The sequence below is a fragment of the Acipenser ruthenus genome, unplaced genomic scaffold (genome assembly GCF_902713425.1).
Source record: "Acipenser ruthenus unplaced genomic scaffold, fAciRut3.2 maternal haplotype, whole genome shotgun sequence".
Classification (NCBI taxonomy): domain Eukaryota; kingdom Metazoa; phylum Chordata; class Actinopteri; order Acipenseriformes; family Acipenseridae; genus Acipenser; species Acipenser ruthenus.
Genome location: NW_026708774.1, coordinates 1 through 14,508, shown reverse-complemented (window position 1 = coordinate 14,508; position 14,508 = coordinate 1). Strand labels below are relative to the sequence as shown.

At 46.5% G+C, this 14,508-nt stretch overlaps 46 non-coding genes and 4 pseudogenes across 46 annotated transcripts; all 50 read left to right on the top strand.

Moving 5' to 3' along the window:
- The first annotated feature begins 42 nt into the window (after positions 1 to 42).
- LOC131735929 (5S ribosomal RNA) lies at positions 43 to 151 on the top strand (annotated as a pseudogene).
- A 100-nt stretch (positions 152 to 251) lies between these two features.
- Positions 252 to 360, top strand: LOC131735928 (5S ribosomal RNA; annotated as a pseudogene).
- A 100-nt stretch (positions 361 to 460) lies between these two features.
- On the top strand, positions 461 to 569 carry LOC131735935 (5S ribosomal RNA; annotated as a pseudogene).
- Positions 570 to 669: 100 nt separating this feature from the next.
- LOC131735967 (5S ribosomal RNA) lies at positions 670 to 788 on the top strand. The gene has a single exon (XR_009327830.1). It is a non-coding gene; the product is annotated as a 5S ribosomal RNA (ribosomal RNA).
- Positions 789 to 888: 100 nt separating this feature from the next.
- LOC131735966 (5S ribosomal RNA) lies at positions 889 to 1,007 on the top strand. The gene has a single exon (XR_009327829.1). It is a non-coding gene; the product is annotated as a 5S ribosomal RNA (ribosomal RNA).
- Positions 1,008 to 1,107: 100 nt separating this feature from the next.
- Positions 1,108 to 1,226, top strand: LOC131735965 (5S ribosomal RNA). Its single transcript, XR_009327828.1, has one exon. It is a non-coding gene; the product is annotated as a 5S ribosomal RNA (ribosomal RNA).
- Positions 1,227 to 1,326: 100 nt separating this feature from the next.
- On the top strand, positions 1,327 to 1,445 carry LOC131735964 (5S ribosomal RNA). Its single transcript, XR_009327827.1, has one exon. It is a non-coding gene; the product is annotated as a 5S ribosomal RNA (ribosomal RNA).
- Positions 1,446 to 1,545: 100 nt separating this feature from the next.
- LOC131735963 (5S ribosomal RNA) lies at positions 1,546 to 1,664 on the top strand. The gene has a single exon (XR_009327826.1). It is a non-coding gene; the product is annotated as a 5S ribosomal RNA (ribosomal RNA).
- Positions 1,665 to 1,764: 100 nt separating this feature from the next.
- Positions 1,765 to 1,883, top strand: LOC131735962 (5S ribosomal RNA). The gene has a single exon (XR_009327825.1). It is a non-coding gene; the product is annotated as a 5S ribosomal RNA (ribosomal RNA).
- A 114-nt stretch (positions 1,884 to 1,997) lies between these two features.
- On the top strand, positions 1,998 to 2,116 carry LOC131735960 (5S ribosomal RNA). Its single transcript, XR_009327823.1, has one exon. It is a non-coding gene; the product is annotated as a 5S ribosomal RNA (ribosomal RNA).
- A 114-nt stretch (positions 2,117 to 2,230) lies between these two features.
- LOC131735959 (5S ribosomal RNA) lies at positions 2,231 to 2,349 on the top strand. Its single transcript, XR_009327822.1, has one exon. It is a non-coding gene; the product is annotated as a 5S ribosomal RNA (ribosomal RNA).
- A 114-nt stretch (positions 2,350 to 2,463) lies between these two features.
- Positions 2,464 to 2,582, top strand: LOC131735897 (5S ribosomal RNA). The gene has a single exon (XR_009327783.1). It is a non-coding gene; the product is annotated as a 5S ribosomal RNA (ribosomal RNA).
- Positions 2,583 to 2,682: 100 nt separating this feature from the next.
- Positions 2,683 to 2,801, top strand: LOC131735958 (5S ribosomal RNA). Its single transcript, XR_009327821.1, has one exon. It is a non-coding gene; the product is annotated as a 5S ribosomal RNA (ribosomal RNA).
- A 114-nt stretch (positions 2,802 to 2,915) lies between these two features.
- On the top strand, positions 2,916 to 3,034 carry LOC131735957 (5S ribosomal RNA). The gene has a single exon (XR_009327820.1). It is a non-coding gene; the product is annotated as a 5S ribosomal RNA (ribosomal RNA).
- Positions 3,035 to 3,134: 100 nt separating this feature from the next.
- On the top strand, positions 3,135 to 3,253 carry LOC131735956 (5S ribosomal RNA). Its single transcript, XR_009327819.1, has one exon. It is a non-coding gene; the product is annotated as a 5S ribosomal RNA (ribosomal RNA).
- A 100-nt stretch (positions 3,254 to 3,353) lies between these two features.
- Positions 3,354 to 3,472, top strand: LOC131735955 (5S ribosomal RNA). The gene has a single exon (XR_009327818.1). It is a non-coding gene; the product is annotated as a 5S ribosomal RNA (ribosomal RNA).
- Positions 3,473 to 3,572: 100 nt separating this feature from the next.
- On the top strand, positions 3,573 to 3,691 carry LOC131735954 (5S ribosomal RNA). The gene has a single exon (XR_009327817.1). It is a non-coding gene; the product is annotated as a 5S ribosomal RNA (ribosomal RNA).
- A 100-nt stretch (positions 3,692 to 3,791) lies between these two features.
- On the top strand, positions 3,792 to 3,910 carry LOC131735953 (5S ribosomal RNA). The gene has a single exon (XR_009327816.1). It is a non-coding gene; the product is annotated as a 5S ribosomal RNA (ribosomal RNA).
- A 100-nt stretch (positions 3,911 to 4,010) lies between these two features.
- Positions 4,011 to 4,129, top strand: LOC131735952 (5S ribosomal RNA). The gene has a single exon (XR_009327815.1). It is a non-coding gene; the product is annotated as a 5S ribosomal RNA (ribosomal RNA).
- Positions 4,130 to 4,229: 100 nt separating this feature from the next.
- Positions 4,230 to 4,348, top strand: LOC131735951 (5S ribosomal RNA). Its single transcript, XR_009327814.1, has one exon. It is a non-coding gene; the product is annotated as a 5S ribosomal RNA (ribosomal RNA).
- Positions 4,349 to 4,448: 100 nt separating this feature from the next.
- On the top strand, positions 4,449 to 4,567 carry LOC131735949 (5S ribosomal RNA). Its single transcript, XR_009327812.1, has one exon. It is a non-coding gene; the product is annotated as a 5S ribosomal RNA (ribosomal RNA).
- A 100-nt stretch (positions 4,568 to 4,667) lies between these two features.
- LOC131735906 (5S ribosomal RNA) lies at positions 4,668 to 4,786 on the top strand. Its single transcript, XR_009327792.1, has one exon. It is a non-coding gene; the product is annotated as a 5S ribosomal RNA (ribosomal RNA).
- A 100-nt stretch (positions 4,787 to 4,886) lies between these two features.
- LOC131735948 (5S ribosomal RNA) lies at positions 4,887 to 5,005 on the top strand. Its single transcript, XR_009327811.1, has one exon. It is a non-coding gene; the product is annotated as a 5S ribosomal RNA (ribosomal RNA).
- Positions 5,006 to 5,105: 100 nt separating this feature from the next.
- Positions 5,106 to 5,224, top strand: LOC131735947 (5S ribosomal RNA). The gene has a single exon (XR_009327810.1). It is a non-coding gene; the product is annotated as a 5S ribosomal RNA (ribosomal RNA).
- A 100-nt stretch (positions 5,225 to 5,324) lies between these two features.
- LOC131735946 (5S ribosomal RNA) lies at positions 5,325 to 5,443 on the top strand. Its single transcript, XR_009327809.1, has one exon. It is a non-coding gene; the product is annotated as a 5S ribosomal RNA (ribosomal RNA).
- Positions 5,444 to 5,543: 100 nt separating this feature from the next.
- LOC131735945 (5S ribosomal RNA) lies at positions 5,544 to 5,662 on the top strand. Its single transcript, XR_009327808.1, has one exon. It is a non-coding gene; the product is annotated as a 5S ribosomal RNA (ribosomal RNA).
- A 100-nt stretch (positions 5,663 to 5,762) lies between these two features.
- Positions 5,763 to 5,881, top strand: LOC131735944 (5S ribosomal RNA). The gene has a single exon (XR_009327807.1). It is a non-coding gene; the product is annotated as a 5S ribosomal RNA (ribosomal RNA).
- A 100-nt stretch (positions 5,882 to 5,981) lies between these two features.
- On the top strand, positions 5,982 to 6,100 carry LOC131735943 (5S ribosomal RNA). The gene has a single exon (XR_009327806.1). It is a non-coding gene; the product is annotated as a 5S ribosomal RNA (ribosomal RNA).
- Positions 6,101 to 6,200: 100 nt separating this feature from the next.
- On the top strand, positions 6,201 to 6,319 carry LOC131735942 (5S ribosomal RNA). Its single transcript, XR_009327805.1, has one exon. It is a non-coding gene; the product is annotated as a 5S ribosomal RNA (ribosomal RNA).
- A 100-nt stretch (positions 6,320 to 6,419) lies between these two features.
- LOC131735941 (5S ribosomal RNA) lies at positions 6,420 to 6,538 on the top strand. Its single transcript, XR_009327804.1, has one exon. It is a non-coding gene; the product is annotated as a 5S ribosomal RNA (ribosomal RNA).
- A 114-nt stretch (positions 6,539 to 6,652) lies between these two features.
- Positions 6,653 to 6,771, top strand: LOC131735940 (5S ribosomal RNA). Its single transcript, XR_009327803.1, has one exon. It is a non-coding gene; the product is annotated as a 5S ribosomal RNA (ribosomal RNA).
- A 100-nt stretch (positions 6,772 to 6,871) lies between these two features.
- Positions 6,872 to 6,990, top strand: LOC131735905 (5S ribosomal RNA). Its single transcript, XR_009327791.1, has one exon. It is a non-coding gene; the product is annotated as a 5S ribosomal RNA (ribosomal RNA).
- A 100-nt stretch (positions 6,991 to 7,090) lies between these two features.
- Positions 7,091 to 7,209, top strand: LOC131735903 (5S ribosomal RNA). Its single transcript, XR_009327789.1, has one exon. It is a non-coding gene; the product is annotated as a 5S ribosomal RNA (ribosomal RNA).
- A 100-nt stretch (positions 7,210 to 7,309) lies between these two features.
- LOC131735937 (5S ribosomal RNA) lies at positions 7,310 to 7,428 on the top strand. The gene has a single exon (XR_009327801.1). It is a non-coding gene; the product is annotated as a 5S ribosomal RNA (ribosomal RNA).
- Positions 7,429 to 7,528: 100 nt separating this feature from the next.
- LOC131735909 (5S ribosomal RNA) lies at positions 7,529 to 7,647 on the top strand. The gene has a single exon (XR_009327795.1). It is a non-coding gene; the product is annotated as a 5S ribosomal RNA (ribosomal RNA).
- Positions 7,648 to 7,761: 114 nt separating this feature from the next.
- LOC131735926 (5S ribosomal RNA) lies at positions 7,762 to 7,880 on the top strand. The gene has a single exon (XR_009327800.1). It is a non-coding gene; the product is annotated as a 5S ribosomal RNA (ribosomal RNA).
- Positions 7,881 to 7,980: 100 nt separating this feature from the next.
- LOC131735915 (5S ribosomal RNA) lies at positions 7,981 to 8,099 on the top strand. The gene has a single exon (XR_009327799.1). It is a non-coding gene; the product is annotated as a 5S ribosomal RNA (ribosomal RNA).
- A 100-nt stretch (positions 8,100 to 8,199) lies between these two features.
- On the top strand, positions 8,200 to 8,318 carry LOC131735904 (5S ribosomal RNA). Its single transcript, XR_009327790.1, has one exon. It is a non-coding gene; the product is annotated as a 5S ribosomal RNA (ribosomal RNA).
- A 114-nt stretch (positions 8,319 to 8,432) lies between these two features.
- On the top strand, positions 8,433 to 8,551 carry LOC131735893 (5S ribosomal RNA). Its single transcript, XR_009327779.1, has one exon. It is a non-coding gene; the product is annotated as a 5S ribosomal RNA (ribosomal RNA).
- Positions 8,552 to 8,651: 100 nt separating this feature from the next.
- LOC131735882 (5S ribosomal RNA) lies at positions 8,652 to 8,770 on the top strand. The gene has a single exon (XR_009327768.1). It is a non-coding gene; the product is annotated as a 5S ribosomal RNA (ribosomal RNA).
- A 100-nt stretch (positions 8,771 to 8,870) lies between these two features.
- Positions 8,871 to 8,989, top strand: LOC131735871 (5S ribosomal RNA). The gene has a single exon (XR_009327757.1). It is a non-coding gene; the product is annotated as a 5S ribosomal RNA (ribosomal RNA).
- A 100-nt stretch (positions 8,990 to 9,089) lies between these two features.
- LOC131735860 (5S ribosomal RNA) lies at positions 9,090 to 9,208 on the top strand. The gene has a single exon (XR_009327746.1). It is a non-coding gene; the product is annotated as a 5S ribosomal RNA (ribosomal RNA).
- A 100-nt stretch (positions 9,209 to 9,308) lies between these two features.
- Positions 9,309 to 9,427, top strand: LOC131735849 (5S ribosomal RNA). The gene has a single exon (XR_009327735.1). It is a non-coding gene; the product is annotated as a 5S ribosomal RNA (ribosomal RNA).
- Positions 9,428 to 9,527: 100 nt separating this feature from the next.
- Positions 9,528 to 9,646, top strand: LOC131735838 (5S ribosomal RNA). Its single transcript, XR_009327724.1, has one exon. It is a non-coding gene; the product is annotated as a 5S ribosomal RNA (ribosomal RNA).
- A 100-nt stretch (positions 9,647 to 9,746) lies between these two features.
- On the top strand, positions 9,747 to 9,865 carry LOC131735972 (5S ribosomal RNA). The gene has a single exon (XR_009327835.1). It is a non-coding gene; the product is annotated as a 5S ribosomal RNA (ribosomal RNA).
- A 3,474-nt stretch (positions 9,866 to 13,339) lies between these two features.
- Positions 13,340 to 13,458, top strand: LOC131735961 (5S ribosomal RNA). Its single transcript, XR_009327824.1, has one exon. It is a non-coding gene; the product is annotated as a 5S ribosomal RNA (ribosomal RNA).
- A 101-nt stretch (positions 13,459 to 13,559) lies between these two features.
- Positions 13,560 to 13,680, top strand: LOC131735917 (5S ribosomal RNA; annotated as a pseudogene).
- A 100-nt stretch (positions 13,681 to 13,780) lies between these two features.
- Positions 13,781 to 13,899, top strand: LOC131735950 (5S ribosomal RNA). The gene has a single exon (XR_009327813.1). It is a non-coding gene; the product is annotated as a 5S ribosomal RNA (ribosomal RNA).
- A 100-nt stretch (positions 13,900 to 13,999) lies between these two features.
- LOC131735939 (5S ribosomal RNA) lies at positions 14,000 to 14,118 on the top strand. Its single transcript, XR_009327802.1, has one exon. It is a non-coding gene; the product is annotated as a 5S ribosomal RNA (ribosomal RNA).
- A 100-nt stretch (positions 14,119 to 14,218) lies between these two features.
- On the top strand, positions 14,219 to 14,337 carry LOC131735832 (5S ribosomal RNA). Its single transcript, XR_009327718.1, has one exon. It is a non-coding gene; the product is annotated as a 5S ribosomal RNA (ribosomal RNA).
- Positions 14,338 to 14,508: the final 171 nt, after the last annotated feature.

The following is a 14,508-nucleotide window of genomic DNA, read 5'->3' as shown; positions in this document are numbered from 1 at the left end:
CAGCTCACTAAACATAAAAGTCATGAAAGCAGAAATGCAATCGCCTGCGGCCACACCACCTTGAATAAGCCTGATCTCAGAAGCTAAGCAATGTTGGGCTTGGTTAGTACTTGGATGGGAGACCACCTGGGAATATCAAGTGCTGCAGGCATTACATTTTACAATTGAAATGTGTGGAGGACAAAAGGAAATTTTGGAGGAATCACCCCCAGCTCACTAAACATAAAAGTCATGAAAGCAGAAATGCAATCGCCTGCGGCCACACCACCTTGAATAAGCCTGATCTCAGAAGCTAAGCAATGTTGGGCTTGGTTAGTACTTGGATGGGAGACCACCTGGGAATATCAAGTGCTGCAGGCATTACATTTTACAATTGAAATGTGTGGAGGACAAAAGGAAATTTTGGAGGAATCACCCCCAGCTCACTAAACATAAAAGTCATGAAAGCAGAAATGCAATCGCCTGCGGCCACACCACCTTGAATAAGCCTGATCTCAGAAGCTAAGCAATGTTGGGCTTGGTTAGTACTTGGGTGGGAGACCACCTGGGAATATCAAGTGCTGCAGGCATTACATTTTACAATTGAAATGTGTGGAGGACAAAAGGAAATTTTGGAGGAATCACCCCCAGCTCACTAAACATAAAAGTCATGAAAGCAGAAATGCAATCGCCTGCGGCCACACCACCTTGAATAAGCCTGATCTCGTCTGATCTCAGAAGCTAAGCAATGTTGGGCTTGGTTAGTACTTGGATGGGAGACCACCTGGGAATATCAAGTGCTGCAGGCATTACATTTTACAATTGAAATGTGTGGAGGACAAAAGGAAATTTTGGAGGAATCACCCCCAGCTCACTAAACATAAAAGTCATGAAAGCAGAAATGCAATCGCCTGCGGCCACACCACCTTGAATAAGCCTGATCTCGTCTGATCTCAGAAGCTAAGCAATGTTGGGCTTGGTTAGTACTTGGATGGGAGACCACCTGGGAATATCAAGTGCTGCAGGCATTACATTTTACAATTGAAATGTGTGGAGGACAAAAGGAAATTTTGGAGGAATCACCCCCAGCTCACTAAACATAAAAGTCATGAAAGCAGAAATGCAATCGCCTGCGGCCACACCACCTTGAATAAGCCTGATCTCGTCTGATCTCAGAAGCTAAGCAATGTTGGGCTTGGTTAGTACTTGGATGGGAGACCACCTGGGAATATCAAGTGCTGCAGGCATTACATTTTACAATTGAAATGTGTGGAGGACAAAAGGAAATTTTGGAGGAATCACCCCCAGCTCACTAAACATAAAAGTCATGAAAGCAGAAATGCAATCGCCTGCGGCCACACCACCTTGAATAAGCCTGATCTCGTCTGATCTCAGAAGCTAAGCAATGTTGGGCTTGGTTAGTACTTGGATGGGAGACCACCTGGGAATATCAAGTGCTGCAGGCATTACATTTTACAATTGAAATGTGTGGAGGACAAAAGGAAATTTTGGAGGAATCACCCCCAGCTCACTAAACATAAAAGTCATGAAAGCAGAAATGCAATCGCCTGCGGCCACACCACCTTGAATAAGCCTGATCTCGTCTGATCTCAGAAGCTAAGCAATGTTGGGCTTGGTTAGTACTTGGATGGGAGACCACCTGGGAATATCAAGTGCTGCAGGCATTACATTTTACAATTGAAATGTGTGGAGGACAAAAGGAAATTTTGGAGGAATCACCCCCAGCTCACTAAACATAAAAGTCATGAAAGCAGAAATGCAATCGCCTGCGGCCACACCACCTTGAATAAGCCTGATCTCGTCTGATCTCAGAAGCTAAGCAATGTTGGGCTTGGTTAGTACTTGGATGGGAGACCACCTGGGAATATCAAGTGCTGCAGGCATTACATTTTTGTAATTACATTTTACAATTGAAATGTGTGGAGGACAAAAGGAAATTTTGGAGGAATCACCCCCAGCTCACTAAACATAAAAGTCATGAAAGCAGAAATGCAATCGCCTGCGGCCACACCACCTTGAATAAGCCTGATCTCGTCTGATCTCAGAAGCTAAGCAATGTTGGGCTTGGTTAGTACTTGGATGGGAGACCACCTGGGAATATCAAGTGCTGCAGGCATTACATTTTTGTAATTACATTTTACAATTGAAATGTGTGGAGGACAAAAGGAAATTTTGGAGGAATCACCCCCAGCTCACTAAACATAAAAGTCATGAAAGCAGAAATGCAATCGCCTGCGGCCACACCACCTTGAATAAGCCTGATCTCGTCTGATCTCAGAAGCTAAGCAATGTTGGGCTTGGTTAGTACTTGGATGGGAGACCACCTGGGAATATCAAGTGCTGCAGGCATTACATTTTTGGCATTACATTTTACAATTGAAATGTGTGGAGGACAAAAGGAAATTTTGGAGGAATCACCCCCAGCTCACTAAACATAAAAGTCATGAAAGCAGAAATGCAATCGCCTGCGGCCACACCACCTTGAATAAGCCTGATCTCGTCTGAGCTCAGAAGCTAAGCAATGTTGGGCTTGGTTAGTACTTGGATGGGAGACCACCTGGGAATATCAAGTGCTGCAGGCATTACATTTTACAATTGAAATGTGTGGAGGACAAAAGGAAATTTTGGAGGAATCACCCCCAGCTCACTAAACATAAAAGTCATGAAAGCAGAAATGCAATCGCCTGCGGCCACACCACCTTGAATAAGCCTGATCTCGTCTGATCTCAGAAGCTAAGCAATGTTGGGCTTGGTTAGTACTTGGATGGGAGACCACCTGGGAATATCAAGTGCTGCAGGCATTACATTTTTGTAATTACATTTTACAATTGAAATGTGTGGAGGACAAAAGGAAATTTTGGAGGAATCACCCCCAGCTCACTAAACATAAAAGTCATGAAAGCAGAAATGCAATCGCCTGCGGCCACACCACCTTGAATAAGCCTGATCTCGTCTGATCTCAGAAGCTAAGCAATGTTGGGCTTGGTTAGTACTTGGATGGGAGACCACCTGGGAATATCAAGTGCTGCAGGCATTACATTTTACAATTGAAATGTGTGGAGGACAAAAGGAAATTTTGGAGGAATCACCCCCAGCTCACTAAACATAAAAGTCATGAAAGCAGAAATGCAATCGCCTGCGGCCACACCACCTTGAATAAGCCTGATCTCGTCTGATCTCAGAAGCTAAGCAATGTTGGGCTTGGTTAGTACTTGGATGGGAGACCACCTGGGAATATCAAGTGCTGCAGGCATTACATTTTACAATTGAAATGTGTGGAGGACAAAAGGAAATTTTGGAGGAATCACCCCCAGCTCACTAAACATAAAAGTCATGAAAGCAGAAATGCAATCGCCTGCGGCCACACCACCTTGAATAAGCCTGATCTCGTCTGATCTCAGAAGCTAAGCAATGTTGGGCTTGGTTAGTACTTGGATGGGAGACCACCTGGGAATATCAAGTGCTGCAGGCATTACATTTTACAATTGAAATGTGTGGAGGACAAAAGGAAATTTTGGAGGAATCACCCCCAGCTCACTAAACATAAAAGTCATGAAAGCAGAAATGCAATCGCCTGCGGCCACACCACCTTGAATAAGCCTGATCTCGTCTGATCTCAGAAGCTAAGCAATGTTGGGCTTGGTTAGTACTTGGATGGGAGACCACCTGGGAATATCAAGTGCTGCAGGCATTACATTTTACAATTGAAATGTGTGGAGGACAAAAGGAAATTTTGGAGGAATCACCCCCAGCTCACTAAACATAAAAGTCATGAAAGCAGAAATGCAATCGCCTGCGGCCACACCACCTTGAATAAGCCTGATCTCGTCTGATCTCAGAAGCTAAGCAATGTTGGGCTTGGTTAGTACTTGGATGGGAGACCACCTGGGAATATCAAGTGCTGCAGGCATTACATTTTACAATTGAAATGTGTGGAGGACAAAAGGAAATTTTGGAGGAATCACCCCCAGCTCACTAAACATAAAAGTCATGAAAGCAGAAATGCAATCGCCTGCGGCCACACCACCTTGAATAAGCCTGATCTCGTCTGATCTCAGAAGCTAAGCAATGTTGGGCTTGGTTAGTACTTGGATGGGAGACCACCTGGGAATATCAAGTGCTGCAGGCATTACATTTTACAATTGAAATGTGTGGAGGACAAAAGGAAATTTTGGAGGAATCACCCCCAGCTCACTAAACATAAAAGTCATGAAAGCAGAAATGCAATCGCCTGCGGCCACACCACCTTGAATAAGCCTGATCTCGTCTGATCTCAGAAGCTAAGCAATGTTGGGCTTGGTTAGTACTTGGATGGGAGACCACCTGGGAATATCAAGTGCTGCAGGCATTACATTTTACAATTGAAATGTGTGGAGGACAAAAGGAAATTTTGGAGGAATCACCCCCAGCTCACTAAACATAAAAGTCATGAAAGCAGAAATGCAATCGCCTGCGGCCACACCACCTTGAATAAGCCTGATCTCGTCTGATCTCAGAAGCTAAGCAATGTTGGGCTTGGTTAGTACTTGGATGGGAGACCACCTGGGAATATCAAGTGCTGCAGGCATTACATTTTACAATTGAAATGTGTGGAGGACAAAAGGAAATTTTGGAGGAATCACCCCCAGCTCACTAAACATAAAAGTCATGAAAGCAGAAATGCAATCGCCTGCGGCCACAGCACCTTGAATAAGCCTGATCTCGTCTGATCTCAGAAGCTAAGCAATGTTGGGCTTGGTTAGTACTTGGATGGGAGACCACCTGGGAATATCAAGTGCTGCAGGCATTACATTTTACAATTGAAATGTGTGGAGGACAAAAGGAAATTTTGGAGGAATCACCCCCAGCTCACTAAACATAAAAGTCATGAAAGCAGAAATGCAATCGCCTGCGGCCACACCACCTTGAATAAGCCTGATCTCGTCTGATCTCAGAAGCTAAGCAATGTTGGGCTTGGTTAGTACTTGGATGGGAGACCACCTGGGAATATCAAGTGCTGCAGGCATTACATTTTACAATTGAAATGTGTGGAGGACAAAAGGAAATTTTGGAGGAATCACCCCCAGCTCACTAAACATAAAAGTCATGAAAGCAGAAATGCAATCGCCTGCGGCCACACCACCTTGAATAAGCCTGATCTCGTCTGATCTCAGAAGCTAAGCAATGTTGGGCTTGGTTAGTACTTGGATGGGAGACCACCTGGGAATATCAAGTGCTGCAGGCATTACATTTTACAATTGAAATGTGTGGAGGACAAAAGGAAATTTTGGAGGAATCACCCCCAGCTCACTAAACATAAAAGTCATGAAAGCAGAAATGCAATCGCCTGCGGCCACACCACCTTGAATAAGCCTGATCTCGTCTGATCTCAGAAGCTAAGCAATGTTGGGCTTGGTTAGTACTTGGATGGGAGACCACCTGGGAATATCAAGTGCTGCAGGCATTACATTTTACAATTGAAATGTGTGGAGGACAAAAGGAAATTTTGGAGGAATCACCCCCAGCTCACTAAACATAAAAGTCATGAAAGCAGAAATGCAATCGCCTGCGGCCACACCACCTTGAATAAGCCTGATCTCGTCTGATCTCAGAAGCTAAGCAATGTTGGGCTTGGTTAGTACTTGGATGGGAGACCACCTGGGAATATCAAGTGCTGCAGGCATTACATTTTACAATTGAAATGTGTGGAGGACAAAAGGAAATTTTGGAGGAATCACCCCCAGCTCACTAAACATAAAAGTCATGAAAGCAGAAATGCAATCGCCTGCGGCCACACCACCTTGAATAAGCCTGATCTCGTCTGATCTCAGAAGCTAAGCAATGTTGGGCTTGGTTAGTACTTGGATGGGAGACCACCTGGGAATATCAAGTGCTGCAGGCATTACATTTTACAATTGAAATGTGTGGAGGACAAAAGGAAATTTTGGAGGAATCACCCCCAGCTCACTAAACATAAAAGTCATGAAAGCAGAAATGCAATCGCCTGCGGCCACACCACCTTGAATAAGCCTGATCTCGTCTGATCTCAGAAGCTAAGCAATGTTGGGCTTGGTTAGTACTTGGATGGGAGACCACCTGGGAATATCAAGTGCTGCAGGCATTACATTTTACAATTGAAATGTGTGGAGGACAAAAGGAAATTTTGGAGGAATCACCCCCAGCTCACTAAACATAAAAGTCATGAAAGCAGAAATGCAATCGCCTGCGGCCACACCACCTTGAATAAGCCTGATCTCGTCTGATCTCAGAAGCTAAGCAATGTTGGGCTTGGTTAGTACTTGGATGGGAGACCACCTGGGAATATCAAGTGCTGCAGGCATTACATTTTACAATTGAAATGTGTGGAGGACAAAAGGAAATTTTGGAGGAATCACCCCCAGCTCACTAAACATAAAAGTCATGAAAGCAGAAATGCAATCGCCTGCGGCCACACCACCTTGAATAAGCCTGATCTCGTCTGATCTCAGAAGCTAAGCAATGTTGGGCTTGGTTAGTACTTGGATGGGAGACCACCTGGGAATATCAAGTGCTGCAGGCATTACATTTTTGTAATTACATTTTACAATTGAAATGTGTGGAGGACAAAAGGAAATTTTGGAGGAATCACCCCCAGCTCACTAAACATAAAAGTCATGAAAGCAGAAATGCAATCGCCTGCGGCCACACCACCTTGAATAAGCCTGATCTCGTCTGATCTCAGAAGCTAAGCAATGTTGGGCTTGGTTAGTACTTGGATGGGAGACCACCTGGGAATATCAAGTGCTGCAGGCATTACATTTTACAATTGAAATGTGTGGAGGACAAAAGGAAATTTTGGAGGAATCACCCCCAGCTCACTAAACATAAAAGTCATGAAAGCAGAAATGCAATCGCCTGCGGCCACAGCACCTTGAATAAGCCTGATCTCGTCTGATCTCAGAAGCTAAGCAATGTTGGGCTTGGTTAGTACTTGGATGGGAGACCACCTGGGAATATCAAGTGCTGCAGGCATTACATTTTACAATTGAAATGTGTGGAGGACAAAAGGAAATTTTGGAGGAATCACCCCCAGCTCACTAAACATAAAAGTCATGAAAGCAGAAATGCAATCGCCTGCGGCCACACCACCTTGAATAAGCCTGATCTCGTCTGATCTCAGAAGCTACGCAATGTTGGGCTTGGTTAGTACTTGGATGGGAGACCACCTGGGAATATCAAGTGCTGCAGGCATTACATTTTACAATTGAAATGTGTGGAGGACAAAAGGAAATTTTGGAGGAATCACCCCCAGCTCACTAAACATAAAAGTCATGAAAGCAGAACAGCAATCGCCTGCGGCCACACCACCTTGAATAAGCCTGATCTCGTCTGATCTCAGAAGCTAAGCAATGTTGGGCTTGGTTAGTACTTGGATGGGAGACCACCTGGGAATATCAAGTGCTGCAGGCATTACATTTTACAATTGAAATGTGTGGAGGACAAAAGGAAATTTTGGAGGAATCACCCCCAGCTCACTAAACATAAAAGTCATGAAAGCAGAAATGCAATCGCCTGCGGCCACACCACCTTGAATAAGCCTGATCTCGTCTGATCTCAGAAGCTAAGCAATGTTTGGCTTGGTTAGTACTTGGATGGGAGACCACCTGGGAATATCAAGTGCTGCAGGCATTACATTTTTGTAATTACATTTTACAATTGAAATGTGTGGAGGACAAAAGGAAATTTTGGAGGAATCACCCCCAGCTCACTAAACATAAAAGTCATGAAAGCAGAACAGCAATCGCCTGCGGCCACACCACCTTGAATAAGCCTGATCTCGTCTGATCTCAGAAGCTAAGCAATGTTGGGCTTGGTTAGTACTTGGATGGGAGACCACCTGGGAATATCAAGTGCTGCAGGCATTACATTTTACAATTGAAATGTGTGGAGGACAAAAGGAAATTTTGGAGGAATCACCCCCAGCTCACTAAACATAAAAGTCATGAAAGCAGAAATGCAATCGCCTGCGGCCACACCACCTTGAATAAGCCTGATCTCGTCTGATCTCAGAAGCTAAGCAATGTTGGGCTTGGTTAGTACTTGGATGGGAGACCACCTGGGAATATCAAGTGCTGCAGGCATTACATTTTACAATTGAAATGTGTGGAGGACAAAAGGAAATTTTGGAGGAATCACCCCCAGCTCACTAAACATAAAAGTCATGAAAGCAGAAATGCAATCGCCTGCGGCCACACCACCTTGAATAAGCCTGATCTCGTCTGATCTCAGAAGCTAAGCAATGTTGGGCTTGGTTAGTACTTGGATGGGAGACCACCTGGGAATATCAAGTGCTGCAGGCATTACATTTTTGTAATTACATTTTACAATTGAAATGTGTGGAGGACAAAAGGAAATTTTGGAGGAATCACCCCCAGCTCACTAAACATAAAAGTCATGAAAGCAGAAATGCAATCGCCTGCGGCCACACCACCTTGAATAAGCCTGATCTCGTCTGATCTCAGAAGCTAAGCAATGTTGGGCTTGGTTAGTACTTGGATGGGAGACCACCTGGGAATATCAAGTGCTGCAGGCATTACATTTTACAATTGAAATGTGTGGAGGACAAAAGGAAATTTTGGAGGAATCACCCCCAGCTCACTAAACATAAAAGTCATGAAAGCAGAAATGCAATCGCCTGCGGCCACACCACCTTGAATAAGCCTGATCTCGTCTGATCTCAGAAGCTAAGCAATGTTGGGCTTGGTTAGTACTTGGATGGGAGACCACCTGGGAATATCAAGTGCTGCAGGCATTACATTTTACAATTGAAATGTGTGGAGGACAAAAGGAAATTTTGGAGGAATCACCCCCAGCTCACTAAACATAAAAGTCATGAAAGCAGAAATGCAATCGCCTGCGGCCACACCACCTTGAATAAGCCTGATCTCGTCTGATCTCAGAAGCTAAGCAATGTTGGGCTTGGTTAGTACTTGGATGGGAGACCACCTGGGAATATCAAGTGCTGCAGGCATTACATTTTACAATTGAAATGTGTGGAGGACAAAAGGAAATTTTGGAGGAATCACCCCCAGCTCACTAAACATAAAAGTCATGAAAGCAGAAATGCAATCGCCTGCGGCCACACCACCTTGAATAAGCCTGATCTCGTCTGATCTCAGAAGCTAAGCAATGTTGGGCTTGGTTAGTACTTGGATGGGAGACCACCTGGGAATATCAAGTGCTGCAGGCATTACATTTTACAATTGAAATGTGTGGAGGACAAAAGGAAATTTTGGAGGAATCACCCCCAGCTCACTAAACATAAAAGTCATGAAAGCAGAAATGCAATCGCCTGCGGCCACACCACCTTGAATAAGCCTGATCTCGTCTGATCTCAGAAGCTAAGCAATGTTGGGCTTGGTTAGTACTTGGATGGGAGACCACCTGGGAATATCAAGTGCTGCAGGCATTACATTTTACAATTGAAATGTGTGGAGGACAAAAGGAAATTTTGGAGGAATCACCCCCAGCTCACTAAACATAAAAGTCATGAAAGCAGAAATGCAATCGCCTGCGGCCACACCACCTTGAATAAGCCTGATCTCGTCTGATCTCAGAAGCTAAGCAATGTTGGGCTTGGTTAGTACTTGGATGGGAGACCACCTGGGAATATCAAGTGCTGCAGGCATTACATTTTACAATTGAAATGTGTGGAGGACAAAAGGAAATTTTGGAGGAATCACCCCCAGCTCACTAAACATAAAAGTCATGAAAGCAGAAATGCAATCGCCTGCGGCCACACCACCTTGAATAAGCCTGATCTCGTCTGATCTCAGAAGCTAAGCAATGTTGGGCTTGGTTAGTACTTGGATGGGAGACCACCTGGGAATATCAAGTGCTGCAGGCATTACATTTTACAATTGAAATGTGTGGAGGACAAAAGGAAATTTTGGAGGAATCACCCCCAGCTCACTAAACATAAAAGTCATGAAAGCAGAAATGCAATCGCCTGCGGCCACACCACCTTGAATAAGCCTGATCTCGTCTGATCTCAGAAGCTAAGCAATGTTGGGCTTGGTTAGTACTTTTTTATTATTTATTATTATTATTATTTATTTCTTAGCAGACGCCCTTATCCAGGGCGACTTACAATCGCAAGCAAATACAAATACATTCAAGTGTTACAATATAAGTCATACAATAAGAACAAGAAATACAATAATTCTCAAGTGTGACAAACCACAATTCAATAATACAGCAGATAATAGTGAAAGTTACATCAGGATATGATTAAGTAGTGATAGTTACATCAGGATATGATTAAGTACAAAATACTACAGATTAAACACTTGGCAGATTACAATATTCTGAGGTACAGGATTAAATGCAGTAAAATAGGGGGCAGATAAGAGCAAAATAAAGCATATTTAAATGAAGGGTGATAGGTTCCCAGGATACAACAGAGGAGTTCTACAGGTGCTGTTTGAAGAGGTGAGTCTTAAGGAGGCGCCGGAATGTGGTCAGGGACTGGGGCAGTCCTGACATCTGTAGGAAGGTCGTTCCACCCACTGCGGAGCAAGGGTGGAGAAGGAGCGGGCTCGGGAGGCAGGGGAGCGTAGCGGAGGTAGAGCCAGTCTTCTAGTGCAGGCGGAGCGCGAGAGGTCGAGTGGGGGTGTAGGGAGAGATGAGGGTCTGGAGGTAGCTGGGTGCAGTCTGATCAAGGCATCTGTAGGCTAGTACAAGAGTCTTGAACTGGATGCGAGCGGTGATCGGGAGCCAGTGGAGAGCGAGCGGAGTAGTGGGAGTAGCGTGGGCGAAGCGAGGTAGAGAGAACACCAGGCGAGCAGCAGAGTTCTGGATGAGCTGGAGCGGACGGGTGGCGGACGCAGGGAGGCCAGCCAGGAGGGAGTTGCAGTAGTCTAGGCGGGAGAGTACCAGGGCCTGGACCAGGAGCTGGGTAGCATAGTTGGTGAGGAAGGGTCGGATTCTTCGGATGTTGCTCAGGAAGAATCTGCAAGTGCGTGCCAGAGTGGAGATGTGCTGGGAATAAGAGAGGCAGGGGTCCAGGGTGACTCCAAGGTTCTTAGCTGAGGAAGAGGGAGAGAGTGTGGTAGATTCCAGAGGAACAGAGATAGAGAGATCAGAGGAGGGGGAGGAGGAGGGAAAGAAAAGGAGGTCAGATTTAGAGAGGTTGAGTTTGAGGTGATGCGAGTGCATCCAGGAGGAAATAGCAGACAGACAGGTAGAGATACGGGAGGAGATGGTGGAGTCAGAGGTGGGGAAGGAGAGGAAAATCTGAGCATCATCAGCATAGAAATGGTATGAGAAACCATAGGATGCGATGAGGGGGGCCCAGGGAGCGGGTGTAGAGAGAGAACAGGAGAGGACCCAAGACTGACCCTTGGGGGACTCCAGTCAAGAGAGGGGTGAGGTGTGGAGGTTGCTCCACGCCAGGTTACCTGGTAAGTTGCGGTTGGAGAGGTAGGAGGAGAACCAGGCCAGAGCAGTGCCCAGAGATCCCCAGGTCAGCAAGAGATGATAGTAGAATAGAGTGATCAACAGTGTCAAAGGCAGCAGAGAGGTCGAGGAGAATTAGGACAGAGGAGAGAGAGGCAGCTCGGGCACACTTAAGTGAGTCTGGGTGACAGACAGAAGGGGCGGTTTTCAGTGGAGTGAGCAGAGCGGAAGCCAGATTGGAGAGGGTCAAGCAGAGAGTGGTTGGACAGGAAAGCAGAGAGCTGGCGGTGTACAGTCCGCTCGAGGGTTTTGGAGAGGAAGGGTAGGAGGGGAGACAGGACGGTAGCTCTGGAGGGAGGGTGGGGTCGAGGGTAGGTTTTTTTGAGGAGGGGAGTGATCGAGGCTTTTTTTGAAGGCAGAGGGGAAGATGCCAGAAAGTAGAGAGGTGTTGAGGAGGGAGGAGATGAAGGGGAGTAGAGCAGGAGCAGCAGCTTGAAAGAGGTGAGTGGGGAGGGGGGTCCAAGGCACACGTGGTGGGTTTGTGACCCTGGAGCAGGGAGGAGAGGTCAGAGTCTGAGAGGGGCAAGAAGGTGGAGAGGGAGGGCGAGTTAGTAGGGGATGTAGTGGGTGTAGGGGTTGGAGCAGGAGGGGGTGCCGGGGGGAGGGAGAGGTGTTAAAGAGTTTGCGGATATCTGAGATTTTAGAAGAGAAGAAGGAGGCAAAGTCGTCAGGGGAGATAGAGGAGGGAGGAGGAGGGGGGGGGAGGGTTTAGGAGGGAGGAGAAGGTAGAGAATAGTTTACGTGGGTTGTTAGTGGAGGCTTGGATTACAGATTGGAAATAAGCACATTAAGCAGAGGAGAGAGAGTAGAGGAGAAGGAGGAGAGAAGAGTGCGGTAAAGGTCTAGGGCAGCAGGGAGTTTGGTTCTCTTCCATTTCTTTTCAGCAGATCGCAGTGTGATTCTTGCCGAGCGGAGCACAGAGGAGAGCCAGGGATGGGGAGGGGAGGGGCGAGCGGGTCGGGAGGTGAGGGGACAGAGGGAGTCGAGGGAGGAGGTGAGTGAGGAGAAGAGGGTGGAGGTAGCAGAGTCTACGGAGAGTTGTGAAAAGGAGTCGATAGGAGGGAGGTGAGAGAGAGCAGTGGAGGCAAGGACAGAGGGGGGAGAGAGAGCGGAGGTTACGGCGAGAGGTGACAGTGGGGGGTAGGAGGAGCAGGGAGAGGGGGGGAGAGACAGAGAAAAAGAGATGAAATAGTGATCAGAGAGGTCCAGGGGGGTGACAGAGAGGTTGGAGGGGCAGCAGGCCCTGGAGAAGGTGAGGTCCAGTTGACGGCCAGCTTTGTGGGTAGGAGGAGACGGAGAGAGACAGAAGTCGAAGGAGTGAAGGAGAGGGAGGAATCCAGCAGAGTGGCTGGGGTTGGAGAGATGGATGTTGAAGTCACCCAACAGGACAGTCGGGGTAGACAGAGAGGGGAGGGAGGAGAGTAGATAGTCGAGTTCATCCAGAAAGTGAGTGAGAGGCCCAGGGGGGCGGTACAAAACAATGAGCAGGAGTTGACAGGGAGAGGTTAGTTGGACTGCATGAAATTCAAAGGTAGTGACAGAGAGGGAGGTGAGATCAGAGGGGACAGAAAAGAGTAAGGAGGGAGAGAGGAGAAGACCCGTCCCACCTCCCCGTCCGGTGAGACGCGGGGTATGGGGACAGGACGTAGAGAGAGGACAGGGCAGCAGGAGTAACAGTGTTATCAGGGGACAGCCAGGTTTCAGTGAGAGCAAGGAAATCGAGCGAGATGGGAGACCACCTGGGAATATCAAGTGCTGCAGGCATTACATTTTACAATTGAAATGTGTGGAGGACAAAAGGAAATTTTGGAGGAATCACCCCCAGCTCACTAAACATAAAAGTCATGAAAGCAGAAATGCAATCGCCTGCGGCCACACCACCTTGAATAAGCCTGATCTCGTCTGATCTCAGAAGCTAAGCAATGTTGGGCTTGGTTAGTACTTGGATGGGAGACCACCTGGGAATATCAAGTGCTGCAGGCATTACATTTTACAATTGAAATGTGTGGAGGACAAAAGGAAATTTTGGAGGAATCACCCCCAGCTCACTAAACATAAAAGTCATAGAAAGCAGAAATGCAATCGCCTGCGGCCACACCACCTTGAATAAGCCTGATCTCGTCTGATCTCAGAAGCTAAGCAATGTTGGGCTTGGTTAGTACTTGGATGGGAGAGACCACCTGGGAATATCAAGTGCTGCAGGCATTACATTTTACAATTGAAATGTGTGGAGGACAAAAGGAAATTTTGGAGGAATCACCCCCAGCTCACTAAACATAAAAGTCATGAAAGCAGAAATGCAATCGCCTGCGGCCACACCACCTTGAATAAGCCTGATCTCGTCTGATCTCAGAAGCTAAGCAATGTTGGGCTTGGTTAGTACTTGGATGGGAGACCACCTGGGAATATCAAGTGCTGCAGGCATTACATTTTACAATTGAAATGTGTGGAGGACAAAAGGAAATTTTGGAGGAATCACCCCCAGCTCACTAAACATAAAAGTCATGAAAGCAGAAATGCAATCGCCTGCGGCCACACCACCTTGAATAAGCCTGATCTCGTCTGATCTCAGAAGCTAAGCAATGTTGGGCTTGGTTAGTACTTGGATGGGAGACCACCTGGGAATATCAAGTGCTGCAGGCATTACATTTTACAATTGAAATGTGTGGAGGACAAAAGGAAATTTTGGAGGAATCACCCCCAGCTCACTAAACATAAAAGTCATGAAAGCAGAAATGCAATCGCCTGCGGCCACACCACCTTGAATAAGCCTGATCTCGTCTGATCTCAGAAGCTAAGCAATGTTGGGCTTGGTTAGTACTTGGATGGGAGACCACCTGGGAATATCAAGTGCTGCAGGCATTACATTTTACAATTGAAATGTGTGGAGGACAAAAGGAAATTTTGGAGGAATCACCCCCAGCTCACTAAACATAAAAGTCATGAAAGCAGAAATGCAATCGCCTGCGGCCCACACCACCTTGAATAAGCCTGATCTCGTCTGATCTCAGAAGCTAAGCAATGTTGGATCTG